This window comes from Mirounga leonina, unplaced genomic scaffold, assembly GCF_011800145.1.
Source record: "Mirounga leonina isolate KUSES-001 unplaced genomic scaffold, KU_Mleo_1.0 Mir_357, whole genome shotgun sequence".
Lineage (NCBI taxonomy): Eukaryota > Metazoa > Chordata > Mammalia > Carnivora > Phocidae > Mirounga > Mirounga leonina.
This window is the reverse complement of record NW_023270702.1, coordinates 3,241,982-3,258,793: the sequence shown is the minus strand read 5'-3', so window position 1 is coordinate 3,258,793 and position 16,812 is coordinate 3,241,982. Positions and strand designations below refer to the sequence as shown.

The 16,812-nt window shown below is 36.6% G+C and overlaps 1 pseudogene; it reads right to left on the bottom strand.

Annotated features, from left to right (window-relative positions):
* Positions 1-12,188: 12,188 nt before the first annotated feature.
* Positions 12,189-12,592, bottom strand: LOC118027010 (annotated as a pseudogene).
* Positions 12,593-16,812: the final 4,220 nt, after the last annotated feature.

Here is a 16,812-nt window from a genome sequence, read left to right as displayed (position 1 = left end):
AATTTTTAATTTAAATTCAATTTAGTTAACATATAGTGTATTATTAGTTTCAGGGGTAGAATTTAGTGATTTATCAGTTGCATATAACACCCAGTGCTCATTACAACAAGTGCCCTCCTTAATGCCCATCACCCAATTACCCCTTCCCCCCACCAACCTCCCCTCCAGCAACGCTGTTTGTTTCCTACAGTTAAGAGTCTCTTACGGTTTGTCTCCCTCTCTGGTTTTATCTTATTGTATTTTTCCTTCCCTTTCTCCATGTTCATCTGTTTTCTTTCTTAAATTCAACATATGAGTGAAATCATATGCTATTTGTCTTTCTCTGACTGACTTATTTCCCTTAGCATAATACCCTCAAATTCCATCCACGTCATTGCAAATGGCAAGATTTCGTTCTTTTTGATGGCTGAGTCATATTCCATTATATATATATATATACCACATCTTCTTTATCCATTCAACTGTAAATGAACATCTGGGCTCTTTCCATATTTTGGTTATTGTGGACATTGCTGCTATAAATGTTGGGGTGCATGTGCCCCTTTGAATCACTATTTTTGTGTCCCCTGAATAAATACCTAGTAGTGTAATTGCTGAGTCATAGGGTAGTTCTATTTTAAACCTTTTGAGGAACCTCCATACTATTCTCCAGAGTGGCTGCATCAGTTTGCATTCCCACCAACAGTCTCCACATCTTTGCCAATACTTGTTGTTTCCTGAATTGTTAATTTTAGCCACTCTGACCAGAGTGAGTTGATATCTCATTGTAAACCAGACTCTAACAGAGACTTTTCAGTATGAATTTATTCACTCAATCTATAACAGTAGCACATATTTTGTTCAAGGGCACTATGGTTCATGTTTAATTTCCTTTTCTTCTCTGGGAAGTTATAAAATCTAGCAGATAACAATTTAAAAGGCAATGGAAATAAAATAATAAACTTAGCAGTCAGCTCAGAATATGGAAGAAAGGATTATTATAGAGGCAAAGATACTGACAAAATACCAAAGCCTTGAAGAACGGAAGAATACAGTTCAGTTTAATAAGTAAAGCACAAAGGGGGATTTGAAATAGTATATAATAAGCCTATTCTAACAGGCCCTGAAGGACAGCACACAGACCAGATTCACTAACCATTAATGGCATTCAATTATACTCACGACAACCAAATGAGACAATTTAATGTTTCATTATCAATCAAGGATTGAAATGTGCACCAAGGGAAATAAATGTAGCTATTTATGCTTTATTGATTGTTCATATTTTAAGTAAGTAAATTGAAATAACAAGCTCCAGCAGGCTCTCATCCTGCATTAAGACAAAAACATAAAGTATCTGACAAAACAAAAGATGATAGGCATACAACTGGTAAACAAACAAGAGAATTTGCATTTTATTTTTTTTATTATGTTATGTTAGTCACCATACAGTACATCATTAGTTTTTGATGTACTGTTCCATGATTCATTGTTTGTGTATAACACCCAGTGCTCCGTGCAATACATGCCGTCCTTAATTCCCATCACCGGGCTAAATCATCCCCCCCACCCCCTTCCCTCTAAAACCCTCAGTTTGTTTCTCATGGTTCATCCCCTCCTCCGATTTCCCCCCCTTCATCTTTCCCTTCCTTCTCCTAATGTCCTCCATGCTATTCCTTGTGTTCCACAAATAAGTGAAAGCATGTGATAATTGACTTTCTCTGCTTGACTTCTTTCACTTAGCATAATCTCCTCCAGTCCCATCCACGTTGATATAAAAGTTGGGTATTCATCCTTTCTGATGGCTGAGTAGTATTCCATTGTATATATGGACCACATCTTCTTTATCCATTTGTCTGTTCAAGGGCATCTCAGCTCTTTCCACAGTTTGGCTATTGTGGACATTGCTGCTATGAACATTGGGGTACATATGGCTCTTCTTTTCACTACATCTGTGTCCTTGGGGTAAATACCCAGTAGTGCAATTGCTGGGTCATAGGGTAGCTCTATTTTTAATTTTTTGAGGAAGCTCCACACTGTTTTCCAAAGTGGCTGTACCAACTTGCATTCCCATCAACAGTGTAAGAGGGTTCCCCTTTCTCCACAACCTCTCCAACATTTATTGTTTCTTGCCTTGTCAATTTTTGCCATTCTCACTGGTGTAAGGTGGTATCTCAGTGTGGTTTTGATTTGAATTTCCCTGATGGCTAATGATGATGAACATTTTTTCATGTGTCTGTTAGCCATTTGTATGTCTTCTTCAGAGAAGTGTCTGTTCATGTCTTCTGCCCATTTTTTGACTTGATAATTTGTTTTTTGGGTGTTGAGTTTGAGAAGTTCTCTATAGATCTTGGAAATCAGCGCTTTGTCTGTAGTGTCATTTGCAAATATCTTCTCCCATTCTGTGGGTTGCCTCTTTGTTTTGTTAACTGTTTCCTTCGCTGTGCAGAAGCTTTTATCTTGATGAAGTCCCAAAAGTTCACTTTCACTTTTGTTTCCCTTGCCTTTGGAGACGTGTCTTGAAAGGAGTTGCTGTGGTCAATGTCGAAGAGGTTACTGCCTATGTTCTCCTCTAGGATTTTGATGGATTCCTGTCTCACATTGAGGTCTTTCATCCATTTTGAGTTTATCTTTGTTTATGGTGTAAGAGAATGGTGGAGTTTCATTCTTCTGTATATAGCTGTCCAATTTTCCCAGCACCATTTATTGAAGAGACTGTCTTTTTTCCACTGCATATTTTTTCCTGCTTTGTCCAAGATTATTTGACCATAGTGGTGAGGGTCATATCTGGGCTCTCTATTCTGTTCTACTGGTCAATGTGTCTGTTTTTGTGCCAGTACCATGCTGTCTTGGTGATCACAGCTTTGTAATATAGCTTGGAATAAAGCAACGTGATGCTCCCAGCTTTTTTTCTTTTTCAACATTTCCTTGGCAATTCAGGGTCTTTTCTGATTCCATACAAATTTTAGAATTGTTTGTTCCAGCACTTTGAAAAATGCCATTGGTATTTTGATCAGGATGGCATTGAAAGTATAGATTGCTCTGGGTAGCATAGACATTTTAACAATGTTTATTCTTCCAATCCATGAGCATGGAATGTTTTTCCATCTTTTTGTGTCTTCTTCAATTTCTTTCATGAGTGTTCTGTAGTTCCTAGAGTATAGATCCTTTAAGTCTTGGTTAGGTTTATTCCAAGGTACCTTATGGTTTTTGGTGCTATTGTAAATGGAATCAATTCTCTAATTTCTCTTTCTACAGTTACATTGTTAGTGTTTAAGAAAGCAACTGATTTCTGTGCATTGATTTTGTATCCTGCCACATTACTGAATTGCTCTATGAGTTCTAGTAATTTGGGGGTGGATTCTTTTGGGGTTTCCACATAAAGTAGCATGTCATCTGTGAAGAGAGAGAATTTGACTTCTTCTTTGCCAATTTGAACACCTTTTATTTCTTTTTGTTGTCTGCTATTGCTAGGACTTCTAGTACTAAGTTGAACAATAGTGGTGGGAGTGGGCATCCTCGTCATGTTCCTGATCTTAAGGGAAAGCCTCTCAGCATTTCCCCATTGAGAATGATATTCACTATGGGTTTTTCACAGATGGAGTCTATGAACTTGAGGAATATTCCCTCTATCCCTATACTCTGGAGAGTTTTAATCAGGAAAGGATGCTGTGTTTTGCCAAATGCTATTTCTGCATCAATTGAGAGGACCATATGGTTCTTCTCTCTCCTCTTATTAAGATGTTCTATCACATTGATTTGTGAATGTAGAACCACCCTTGCATCCCAGGGATAAATCCCACTAGGTCATGGTGCATGATCCCTTTATTTTATTTTTTTAATTTAATTTAATTTTATTACGTTATGTTAGTCACCATACAATACATCATTAGTGTTTGATGTAGTGGTCCTTTGAATGTACTGTTGGATCCTATTAGCTAGGATTTTGTTGAGAATTTTGGCATCCATATTCATCAGGGATATTAGTCTGAAATTCTTCTTTTTGATGGGGTCTTTACCTGGTTTGGGGATCAAGGTAATGCTGGCCTCATCGAATGAGTCTGGAAGCTTTCCTTCTGTTTCTATTATTTTGAAACAGCTTCAGGAGAATAGGTATTATTTCTTCTTTGAATGTTTGGTAGAATTCCCCAGGGAATCCAACAGGCCTGGACTCTTGTTTTTTGGGGAGGTTTTTGCTCACTGCTTCAATCCCGTTACTGGTTATTGGCCTATTCAGGTTGTCAATTTCTTGCTGTTTCAGTCTTGGTAGTTTATAGGTTTCCAGGAAGGCATCCATTTCGTCCAGGTTGTTTAATTTACTGGCATATAGTTGTTGATAGTTTCTAATAATTGTTTCTATTTCCTGGGTGTTAGTCATGATCTCTCCCCTTTCATTCATAATTTTATTAATTTGGGTCTTTTCTCTTTTCTTTTGGATAAGTCTGGCCCATGGTTTATCAATCTTATTAATTCTTTCAAAGAACCAGCTTCTAGTTTCATTGATCTGCTCTACTGTATTTCTGGTTTTTAATTCATTGATCTCTGCTCTAATCTTAATTATTTCTCTTCTAACGCATGGCTTAGGCAACATTTGTTGTTTTTTCTCCAGTTCTGTAAGGTGTAAAGTTAGTTGGTGAATTTGGGATTTTTCTGTTTTTTTGAGTGAGGCTTGGATGGCTACGTATTTTCCCCTTAGGACAGCCTTGCAGTATCCCATAGGTTTTGGACTGATGTGTTTTCATTCTCATTGGTTTCCATGAATTGTTTAAGTTCTTCTTTGATTTCCTGGTTGACCCAAACTTTCTTAAGCAGAGTGGTCTTTAGCTTCCAAGTGTTTGAATTTCTTCCAAATTTTTTCTTGTGATTGAGTTCCAGTTTTAAAGCATTATGGTCTGAGAATATGCAGAGGATAATCTCAATCTTTTGGTATCAGTTGAGACCTGATTTGTGACCCAGTATGTGGTCTATTCTGGAGAAAATTCTGTGTGCACTCAAGAAGAATAAGTATTTTGTTGTTTTAGGGTGGAATGTTCTGTATATATCTATGAGGTCCATCTGGTCTAGTGTGTCATTCAAAGCTCTTGTTTCTTTGTTCATTTTCTGCTTAGATGATCTGTCCATTGCTGAGAGTGGAGTATGGAGGTGTTCTACAATTAACATATTATTATCAATATGTCTCTTTATTTTGGTTAACAGTTGGCTTATGTAGTTGGCTGCTCCCATGTTGGGAGCATAGATATTTACAATTGTTAGATCTTCTTGTTGGCTAGTCCCTTTAAGAATGATATAGTTTCCTTCTGTGTCTCTAATACAGTGTTTAGCTTAAAATCTAATTTGTCTGATATGAGAATTGCTACCCCACCTTTCTTTTGAGGTCCATTGGCATAAAAGATGGTTCTCCATCCCTTCATTTTCAGTCCAGATATATCTTTAGGTTCAAAATGAGTCTCTTGTAGACAACATATGGATGGGTCCTGTCTTTTATCCAATCTGCAACCCTGTGTCATTTTATGGGAGCATTTAGGCCATTCACATTGAGAGTGATTATTGAAAGCTAAGATTTTATTGTCATCATGTTGCCTGTGAAGTCCTTGTTTCTATAGATTGTCTCTGAAATTTCTGTTCCATATCTTTCTTGGGGTCTTTCTCCTTTTATAGAACTCCCCTTAATAATTCTTGCAGGGCCAGCTTAGCGGTCACATATTCTTTCCGTTTCTGCTGGTCTTGGAATCTCTGCATCTCCCCATCCATTCTAAATGACAGCCTTGCCAGATAAAGTATTCTTGGCTGCATGTTCTTCTCATTTAGTACCCTGAATATGTCTTGCCAGCCCTTTCTGCCTTGCCAGGTCTCTGTGGATAGGTCTGATGTTATTCTGATGTTCCTCCCTCTGTACGTAAGGAATCTCTTCCCCCTAACTGCCCTTAAGATGGTTTCCTTGGTTCTAAGATTTGTGAGTTTTACTATTATATACCAGGGCATTGTTCTGTTTTCCTTGATCTTGGGAGGGGTCCTCTCTGCCTCTAAGACATGAGTGTTTGTTTCATTCCCCAGGTTAAGGAAGTTCTCAGTGACGATTTGCTCAAATATATCTTCTAGTCCTCTCTCTCTCTCCATTCCTTCAGGGATCCCAATAATTCTGACATTGGAACGTTTCATGGCATCACTTATTTCTCTAATTCTGTTTTCACGGATTTTAAGCTGTTTGTTCCAGGCCTCCTCCTGTTCCTTCTTTTCTATCAGTTTGTCTTCTAGATCACTAATTTGTTCTTCTGCCTGGTTTACCCTAGCTGTTAGAGGATCTAGATTAGATTGGATCTCATTGATAGCATTTTTAAGTTCTGCCAGATCAGCTCTCATTTCTGCCTTTAGAGGGCCTTAGAGACTATGTTGCCATTAATCGATTTCTCCATTCTAGCTATTGTCTTCACAACTACTATCTTGAATTCCATTTCTGACATCTTAATTATATCTGTATCCATTTGTAAATCTGTGGCAGAGGTCACAGTCTGTGAGTCTTTCCTATTTTGGGGGTTCCTCCTCTTAGTCATTCTGTTGAGGGGTGGTTGAGGGAATGTACAGAGTCCAAATTATTGACCACAACCCAAGCAAAATGCACCTATTTTATAGGGACCTTAGGGTCGCCGGCCTCTTGTTCTTCCAGCCTGTCTTCTTGGGGGAGGGGCCTGCTGTGCTGTTACTCAAAGGCAACCTTGTTTGGGCAGAGTTGTCCTGCCCCCTCTTGGGGAGGGGGGATGGGTTCAGTGAAACCTGATTTGGGGGGCTTTTGTTCTCTGGCAGCTTTCCCTGATGGCTTATTGTGCTTCTTCCAGGAGTAAGAGCAGAAGTGACCATTTCCAAACCTCTGCCTCAGAACAGAGAGATCGCAGTCTGTTCTTTGGTGAGCTCTCCAGGCCACACTGTCTCCGTTTTTGTCTGTGCTGCTAAAACTGCAGAATCCTGGGTTGTGTGTCCCACAGCAGCACTCCCAGTCCTCACCTCACCTCACCTCGGGGCATGTCTCTGCCCTTTGTGCTTCTAAAACTGCCAGCTTCCCCCAAATCGCACACACACCCACATAGCTACAGGTTTCAGTCCAAGGGGCTGCCCTAACGTCCTTTCCCCACTGCTACTGGTCTGCGAGTCTATGCTCCGTCTGCAGCGTGGGAGGCTTTTGCGCTCCCACAGTGCAGGATCCCAGAGGCTCCCTCCCCCTTATGTTTATCTTCTGGTATCTGGCCACAGAATCACGGCTCCCCACTTCATACCTCGAAACCAGCCACTGGGGATATTCTATTTGTAGAGACCCAGGTGTGTCTTACATCTCAGGCTGATTTCATGGGTGTTCAGAGTGGTCTGGTAGATATCCAGCTCAATTCAGGGGACCGGTTGAAATAGGGTCCCATATGCCTCCACCATCTTTTCCCATCCCCAGAATTTGCATTTTAACATGACTCCTAGGTGATTTATATACACACTGAAATTTGAGAAGTACAGTTGACCCTTAAACAATGTGAAGGATTACAGGCACCTGTATGTTCTGATGTTGATATCATCAACAGTTGATTAATACATATTTTGTATGTTGAATGTATTATATGCTGTATTCTTACAATAAATTAAGCTAGGGAAGAGAAAATGTTTATTAAGAAAATCATAAGAAAGAGAAAATACATTTATAGTACTGTATTGTAAGATTCCAAGTATAAGTAGACTCAGGCAGTTCAAACCCATTGTTCAAGGGTCAATGGTACTGCTTTAAGGGATGGGGAAGCAATAAGATAGGAGCACTTGTATCCCTGGGCCACCTGACAGAGCAGAGCTTCACTGCAAGAAGATGTGGGGTTGACCTTCCAAATCTTGCACTAGTAGGGCTCAAATCCAGAGATTTTTAAAATGTTATTCTTCAATTTCTCTACTAAGTCAAAGAAAATACTGGGCCACTGGATCTGAGGAGAGAGTTCATGGCAAGCATAGGCATTTATTTATTGATTCAGCAAGTGTGTTGAATACTTGCTTCATGTCAGACACAAGTATCCTATAAAATAGAACTAATGCTGTTGTGTAGATAAACTGATGGGGGAAGTCTTTATTTCAATCAACGAGCATATTCAGAAATCAAGTTTGAAAAGATCTATATTATCCAAATGGTTGTATTATCAATCCTGTAAGAAATAATAAGACCATACCCAAAAAAGAAAGGAAACAAGCCTGTTTCCATGAAGTTACTATTATATTTTACAAGATATTGAAAATAAAGATTTAAGTTTTTGGAAAATGCTTTGCTCTGAAAGTTGAAAAGTAATTACAAATATTTCTATAAGAAATGATTTCTAAACAAGTTGGAGTCTTTGTAAAATCATGAACAAAATAAGTTCTTTTATTTATATGAATTAGAAATAATAGTGTTCATTTATTTTATCAAATATATGTCAGGTATATTTTTATACATGTACTCAGGAAATTCCTAACAATGGATGCATTTAATGAAGCTAAAATGCCAAGCTCTCCTGAAAATATTCAACAATAGAGTAAATTATATAGAAGGTACAGATTATCTATATGGGGATAATTCTTTTTTTAGTATTAAATGTAAATATTTGCTAATTAACTGTCATTCCTTCAGATTATTAGAGGTTTTATTTTTTGCATTTTTGCGGTACAATATGAATAATCTTCACAGAGCACTCTATTTACTTCCACAAAGAAATCACAAAACTGCAAAAGACTCACTCTATTTCTGTAAATAGGAATTATGGCTTTTAGATTGACAGTTTTTCAATCTTTTCCACCAATAGTTTTGATTACAGGCTAAGACAGGAAAAAGGATACCATCAATTTTTAAATGAAGATTCTAAAGAAAGAAACATACATAAATACCTTTGAAACACAGATTAAAAGGTATATTTAGTCATAACAGATTCAAGAGGCTCCAGTGATGTATGTCAGTGGGCCCAAAACCAGCCAAATAAGTTAAGCAACATGCTGAAATAAGATGTGGATTATATCAGAAAAGAAGTCATATACCAAAACTTCTTCTGCTGGCTGCCATAATTCTCCCCCCTCTGTTCCTGTCCCCCTAAAACCCAAATCTGAAGTAAAATTGTCTTTTTTATGTGCAGCATTGTATAAAATAGACTTTTGGTAATCTGTACAAATTATCTTGGAGGGATAGACATCCAGCACACTTTCACTTATCAACATATATTAACTAACTAGCATAAATTTATCTTTGATACCCTGGAAATCTAAAACAAGAAAGAAAAAAAATGAAGGTTGAAAATATGAGGTATCATTTCTCTACAATCTTTTTCAGAACATAGACACAGAGGAAATATTTTATAACTCAACCTTTGGAGCCAGCATTACCCTAATACCAAAAACAAGAGAAAGACATTACAAGAAAAGGAAACTACATACCAATATCTCTCATGAACACAGATGCAAATATCTTCAACAAAAATTACCAAATCAAATCCAACGAGGTATAAAAAGAATTATATGCAAAGACAAAGTGGGATTTATGTCAGGTATTCAAGATTGTTTCATCAATTAATCATCAATTAATTATAATCCATTACATCAACAGACTAAAATAGAAAAATCATTAGATGGAGGAAACCATTTAACAAAAATCAATACCTATTCATGATAAAAATTCTTAGTAAATTAGGAATATGGGAACTTTTTCAACTTGATAAAAAATGTTCACAAAAACACTCAACTAACATCATACTTAATTATGAGAATCTTTTCCACTAATCTTTCTCACTAAGATCAGATATAAGGTAAGGATATTCCCTCTCACCACTTCTTAGTCCTTGTTAATGCAATAAGGCAAGAAAAGGTAATAAAATATACATACTGGGAAGGAAGTAATATAACTCTTTGTTTGCAAAAGACATGTTTCTCTATGTAGAAAATCTGAAAGAATTAACCAAAAAACCCTCCTGGAATTAATAGTAATTATAGCAAAGTTTGAAGGTTCAAGGTTAATATACAAATGACAATTAATTGCTTTCCTATATAAGAGCACTGAACAAGTGGAATTTGAAACTAATAACAGTACCATTTACATTTACACTCAAAAATATTAAATACATAGTATAAATCTTTCAAAATATGTACAAGATCTCTATGAGGATAATCAAATCTCTGATGAACAAATTCAAAGAACTAAATAAATGGTGAGGTATTCCATGTTCATGGATAGGAAGACTCAATATTGTAAAGATGTCACTTCTTCTCAACTTGATCTATAGATTCAATACAATCCCAATCCAAATCTCAAGTTATTTTGTTTGTTGATAACAAACGGATTCTAAAATTTATATGGAGAGGCTAAAGACTCAGAGTAGCCAATATACTATTGAAGGAGAAGAGAAAAGTTTGAAGACTGATGCTACCCAACCTCAAGAATCACTAAAAATCTACAGTAATCAAGATAGTGTGGTATTAGCAAAAGAAAGACAAATAGATCAATGGAATAGAATAGAGAGCCCAAAAATAGAACCACATAAACCATCAAAAAGAATGAAATCTTGCCATTTGCAAAAATGTGGATGGAACTGGAGGGTATTATGCTGAGGAAAATAAGTCAATCAGAGAAAGACATTAATCATATGACCTCACTGATATGAGGAATTCTTAATCTCAGGAAACAAACTGAGAGTTGCTGGAGTGGTGGGGAGTGGGAGAGATGGGGTGGCTGGGTGATAGACGTTGGGGAGGGTATGTGCTATGGTGAGCGCTGTGAAGTGTGCAAGACTGTTGAATCACAGATCTGTACCTCTGAAGCAAATAATACATTATATGTTAAAAAAACAGAAGAAGAAGAAGAAGAAGATAGCAGGAGGGGAAGAATGAAGGGGGGGAATCGGAGGGGGAGATGAACCATGAGAGATGATGGACTCTGAGAAACAAACTGCGGGTTCTAGAGGGGAGGGGGGTGGGGGGGATGGGTTAGCCTGGTGATGGGTGCTAAAGAGGGCACATTCTGCATGGAGCACTGGATGTTATATGCAAACAATGAATCATGGAACACTACATCAAAAACTAATGATGTGATGTATGGTGATTAACATAACATAATAAAAAAAATCTAAAAAAAAAGCAAAATCAAAATATTGTTAACCAATCTTCAATAAAAAAAGCAAAGGCAATACAATGGAGCAAAGATAGTCTTTTCAATAAATAATGCTAGAGCAAGACATCCATATGCAAAAAAAAAAATTAATCTAGACACAGACATTACACCCTTCACTAAAAAATCATAATTTAATTTTAATATAGCTGACACACAACATTACATTATTTTCACAAAATTTAACTTAAAGTTGATCACAGAGTTAAATGTAAAACACAAAACTATAATATTCCTAGAAGATAACATAGGAGAAAACATAGATGACCTTGGGTATGGTGATAACTTTTCTGTCACAACATCATAGGCATAATCCATGAAAGAAAAAATGGACAGGCTAGACTTGATTAAAATTAAAAACTTTTGCTCTGTGAAAGACAATGTCAAGAGAATGAGAAGACAAACCACAGACTGAAAGAAAATATTTCCAAAAGAGACATCTAATAAAGCACTGCTATCCAAAATATACAAAGACTCTGAAAACTCAACAATAAGAAAATACACAACCTAATTTTAAAATGAGCCTCAGGTCTTAACAGACACCTCACCAAAGATAAGCAGATGGCAAGTAAGCATATGAAAAGATGCCCCACATCATATGTCATCAGGGAAATATAAACTTAAAAAACAATGAGATACCACTACACACCTATCAGAATGGCCAAAATCCAGAATACTGACACCAAATCCTGGTGAGGTTGTGGAGCAACAGGAATTCTCATTCATCACTAGTAGGAATGCAAAATGGTATGGTCGCTTTTTTTTAATATTTTAAAAGCCAGATATATTTTTTAAAAGATCATGCCTACGGTAAGTAAATTATGTAGTGATTGGACATCAAAAAAAAAAAAAAAAAGTTGATGAACAAAGAGGCACATTCTAAGAGCTCAGGAGTAGAAAAATTAGAATTCTTTTTGGTTTGGTTCTAAGGTAGGAGAAAAGGGAAACAGGTATATTAAAATTATTTTTCAGGTGAGGGCTTCTGTTAGTTGAAGCAGTTAACACTGGCTTCTTTCTCCCTGGTCCAAAGCAGTCTTTTCTCTCATTGACTTCTGAGAATGTTTGATCTTCCACTGTGTAGAGGTGATACATCAGGGCTACCCTCAGTGCTAAGATGGCTGGGATCACCCAGTTGGTCACCAGCTGGAATTAGAATCAACAGTAGTAATGAGAGTTTCCAAAGGCTTGGTTATCTTTGATCTTTCATCTGGATGAAGATCCCCAATGATATATGTTTTAGACAATTCTCTAGCATCTGTAGAGTGCCTGACCCTCAAAGTTTTCAGTAGCATCCCTCCAGCTTGTTGCCTTAACACTGCTTCCCCCCAACCCCCCAGGATATTCCTCCACAAACTTGGTCAAATTGTACACCTTGTGGTGCAGGATCAACCAGGTGCTCTTGCTGTGGTTGTGCTTCTGGATCTCTTCCAGGATGTAGTACTTGATGGTCTGGTCCCACTATTTGGCCATTTCTAAACACAGCAAGCCCTCAGGCCATGCAGACACTAACAAAGCTGGCAGAGCCTAGCTCACAGGTCTCAGATAGCTGGGCCTGGGACATTCCTGGTGCCTGAGCCCTACACCCAGAGCAGGGTGGCCCGCACTGCCCAAAATGATTTGGCCACTTTGGAAGACAGCCTGGCAGTTTCTTATAAAACTAAACATACTCTTACCATTGATCCAACAATTGCCCTTCTTGGTATTTACCCAAAGGAGATGAAAATGTATGTCCACACAAAAACTGAACATGGATGTTTATAGCAGCTTTATTTATATTTTATCACAGAAAATAATAAAAAGAAATGGAATCATAGCTTTGGAGTCTCAAAATAACTTTCTAAAACTCATAGAAAAATAGTTTTAACAGCAAAGGTTTTTTGACTTTCAAAAATGAAACTTTTGGATGTCAAAATCCAAAACTGTGATGGATTGGGACATAACATTCATGATACAATAACAAACTCTGAGAAAATAAAAATCCTTAAAACACTAAATAAAGAATCTTTGGACAGAAGGAATAGGAAAATCAGAATTTGCCTAACCTTTACTTTTTCTGTCCATTACAAGACAGCATTTCCCTTCAAAGAGGCCTGTATCCTGACCCTATCTCAGAATGGTTTGAAAAATGAATAAAGAATTTCAACAAAAAGCTAAAGATTATACAGAACTAGAAATTAAATGGAAATTCTGGAGATGGAAAGTAAAATAACTAAAAGAAAATAACACAAATATAATTTTAAAAATCAACAGAGGAATTAAATAGTATTGTGTGAGTATTCATAGCATTCTTACTCATAAGAAAAAATCTGGAACCAATACAAATATCCCTTGATTGATGAATGGACAAACAAAATGTGGTGTATCCACAGAAAGGACTATTATTCTATAATAAAAAGGAATAAATACCAATACATGCTGGGCGCCTGGGTGGCTCAGGTGGTTAAGTGACTGCCTTCGGCTCAGGTCATGATCCTGGAGTCCCAGGATCGAGTCCCGCATTGGCTCCCTGCTCAGCGGGGAGTCTGCTTCTCCTTCTGACCCTCCTCCCTCTCATGCTCTCTGTCTCTCATTCTCTCTCTCTCAAATAAATAAATAAAATCTTAAAAAAAAAAAGTATCTGTTAAAAAAAATACCAATACATGCTATAACACAGATAAACTTCAAAAACATGCTAAACCAGATGCACAAGACTTCATGTCATATGATTTCATTCATATTATAAAATATTATGAAAAGGTAAATTTAAAGAAGTAAAAAGCAGATCAGTGGTTGTGACTGAAGGAGTTGAAATTGTGCTAAGTTGCAAATGAGGTTGAAAGAAATTTAAGGAAAAATCATTTGTGGTGTGCAGGATACAAAATCAATATACAGAAATCCATTGCATTTTATACACTAATAATGAAGTAGCAGAAAGAGAAATTAAGAAAATAATCCCATTTAAAACTGCAGCAAAAATAATAAAATACCTAGAAATAAACTTAACCAAGGAAGTGAAAGACCTGTACTCTGAAAACTATATAACACCAATGAAAGAAATTGAAGGTGACACAAAAAAAATGGAAAAATATTCCAATGTCATGGATTGGAAGAACAAATATTGTTAAAATGTCTATAGTACCCAAAGCAATCTAAACATTTAAAGCAAACCCTATCAATACCAACAGCATTTTTCACAGAACTAGAACAAATAATCTTAAAATTTGTATGAAGCCACAAAAGACCCTGAATAGCCAAAGTAATCTTGAAAAAGAAGAACAAAACTGGAGGTATTACATTCCCAGATTTTAAGATACAGTACAAAGCTGTAGTAATCAAAACAGTATGGTACCAGCACAAAAACAAACATATAGATCAATGAAACAGAATAGAAAGCCCAGAAATAAACCCACAATTACATGGTCAATTAATCTTCAATGAAGGAGACAAAAACATAAAATTAGAAAGAGACAGTCTCTTCAATAGATGGTGTTAGGAAAACTGGACAGCTACAAGCAAAAGAATGAAACTGGACCACTTTCCTACACCATACACAAAAACAAACTCAAAATGGATTAAGGACTTAAATGTTAGACCTAAAACCATAAAAATCTTAGAGGAGAGCACAGGCAGTAATTTCTCTGACATCAGCCATAGCAACATTTTTCTAGATATGTCTCCTGAGGTAAGGGAAACAAAAGCAAAAACAAACTAATGGGACTACAACAAAATCAAAAATTTCTGCACAGGGAAGGAAACAATCAACAAAACTAAAATACAACCTACTGAATGGGAGAAGAAATTTGCAAATGACATATCCAATAAAGGGTTAGTATCCAAAATATATAAAGAACTTCTACAACTCAACACCAAAAAACAAAAATCCAGTTTTAAAAATGGGCAGGAGACATGAACAAACATTTCTCCAAAAAGACATAGCAATGAACAACAGACATATGAAAAGATGCTCAATATCATTCATCATCAGGGAAATACAAATCAAAACTTCAATGAGCTATTACCTCATACCTGCCAGAATGACTAAAATCAGTAACACAAAAAACAAGTGTTGGTGAGAGACCAACATCACAACAAGTGATGTGGAGAGAAAAAAGTACCCTCTTTACTTCTGGTGGGAATGCAAACTAGTGCAGCCAATGTGGAAAACAGTATGATGGTTCCTCAAAAAATTAAAAATAGAATTACCATAAGATCCAGTAATTCCACTACTGGGTATTCACAGAAGGAATATGAAAACACTAATTTGAAAAGATATATACACACTTATGTTTATATCAGCCTTATTTACAATAGCCAAATTATGGAAGCAGCCCAAGTGTCTGTTGATGGATGAATGGATAAACAAGATGTAGTATACATATACAGTGGAATATTGCTCAGCCATAAAAAAGAATGCAATCTTGCCATTTGTAACAACATGAGTGGAGCTAGAAAGTATAATGGTAAGTGTAATAAGTCAGAGAAAGACGAATATCATATGATTTCACTCATATACGGTATTTAAGAAACAAAACAAATGAGCAAAGAAAAAAAGAGAAAGACAAAACAAGAAACAGACTCTTAACTATAGAGAACAAACGGATGGTTACTAGAGGGGAGGTGGGTGGGGGAATGGGTGAAATAGATGATGGGGATTAACGATTACACTTGTGATGAGCATCAGGTGTTGTACGGAAGTGTTGAATCACTATACTGTACACCTGAAACTAATATAACACTGTATATTAACTATACTGGAATTAAAATTTAAAAAGAATAAATAAAAATAAATTGATGCTTATGCAACTCTATGAATTTACTAAAAATCATTTAAATGTGCATTGTTTTTCCTACACTAAATCCTAACCTTAGTGAGCCTTTGCACCAAGCATTTCCTGTCTATTCTACTATTGCTCTAGTAAACTCCCTCTCCCACCATAGCTAAAAGGCAATTTCAAATCATTTTGGAAGGCTCAATTTGCAAGTTAAAAAAAAAAAAAGGTTTTTCTTGAGACAGCCATTGTACTTTGATATGCAATAGGACTTTTTTTTAAGATTTTATTTATTTTGAGAGAGAGCGAGTAACTGGGGGGGGGGGGGGGGAGAGGGTAGAAGCAGAGAGAGAGCAAGAATCCCAAGCAGATTCAATGCCAAGGACAGAGCCCAACTCGGGGCTCAATACCAGAACACCAAGATCATGACCTAAGCAGAAATTAAGAGTCAGAGGCTCAACCGATAGCCACCCAGGCAGTCTTGCGGTAGGACATTCTTAACTGAGCCTGTTTTTATTTTAGTGATGTCTTACTACAAGCATGTGTTACCTTAATTCCTGCTAAACTCTAATTGTTTCATCTACCCTTGCTTTTGCAGTATTGGAGCTAATGTTAACACAATAAAAAGGCAAAGACTTACTATTATTAATGAAAATAGTCTTGACCACACAGAACCTCCTGAAAGGGGCTCAGACCACATTTGAAGAGTCACTTTATGGGAAGAAGAATGATAATAAGATAAGTTTTATAATGAGTGTCTTCAACCAAATAGTTAAACGGGATTTTAAGAAAGAAAAATGAGAAAGCATTAAAGGTGGCATGATTTGGTAGGAAAAACAGATGGTGACCCCATTTTCAGAACCAACATGGGTGATAATTTGACCAAAGATTTCTTTTGTGTGATTTCTGAGAAAAGAGGCAAACCAGATATCAAAATATTAG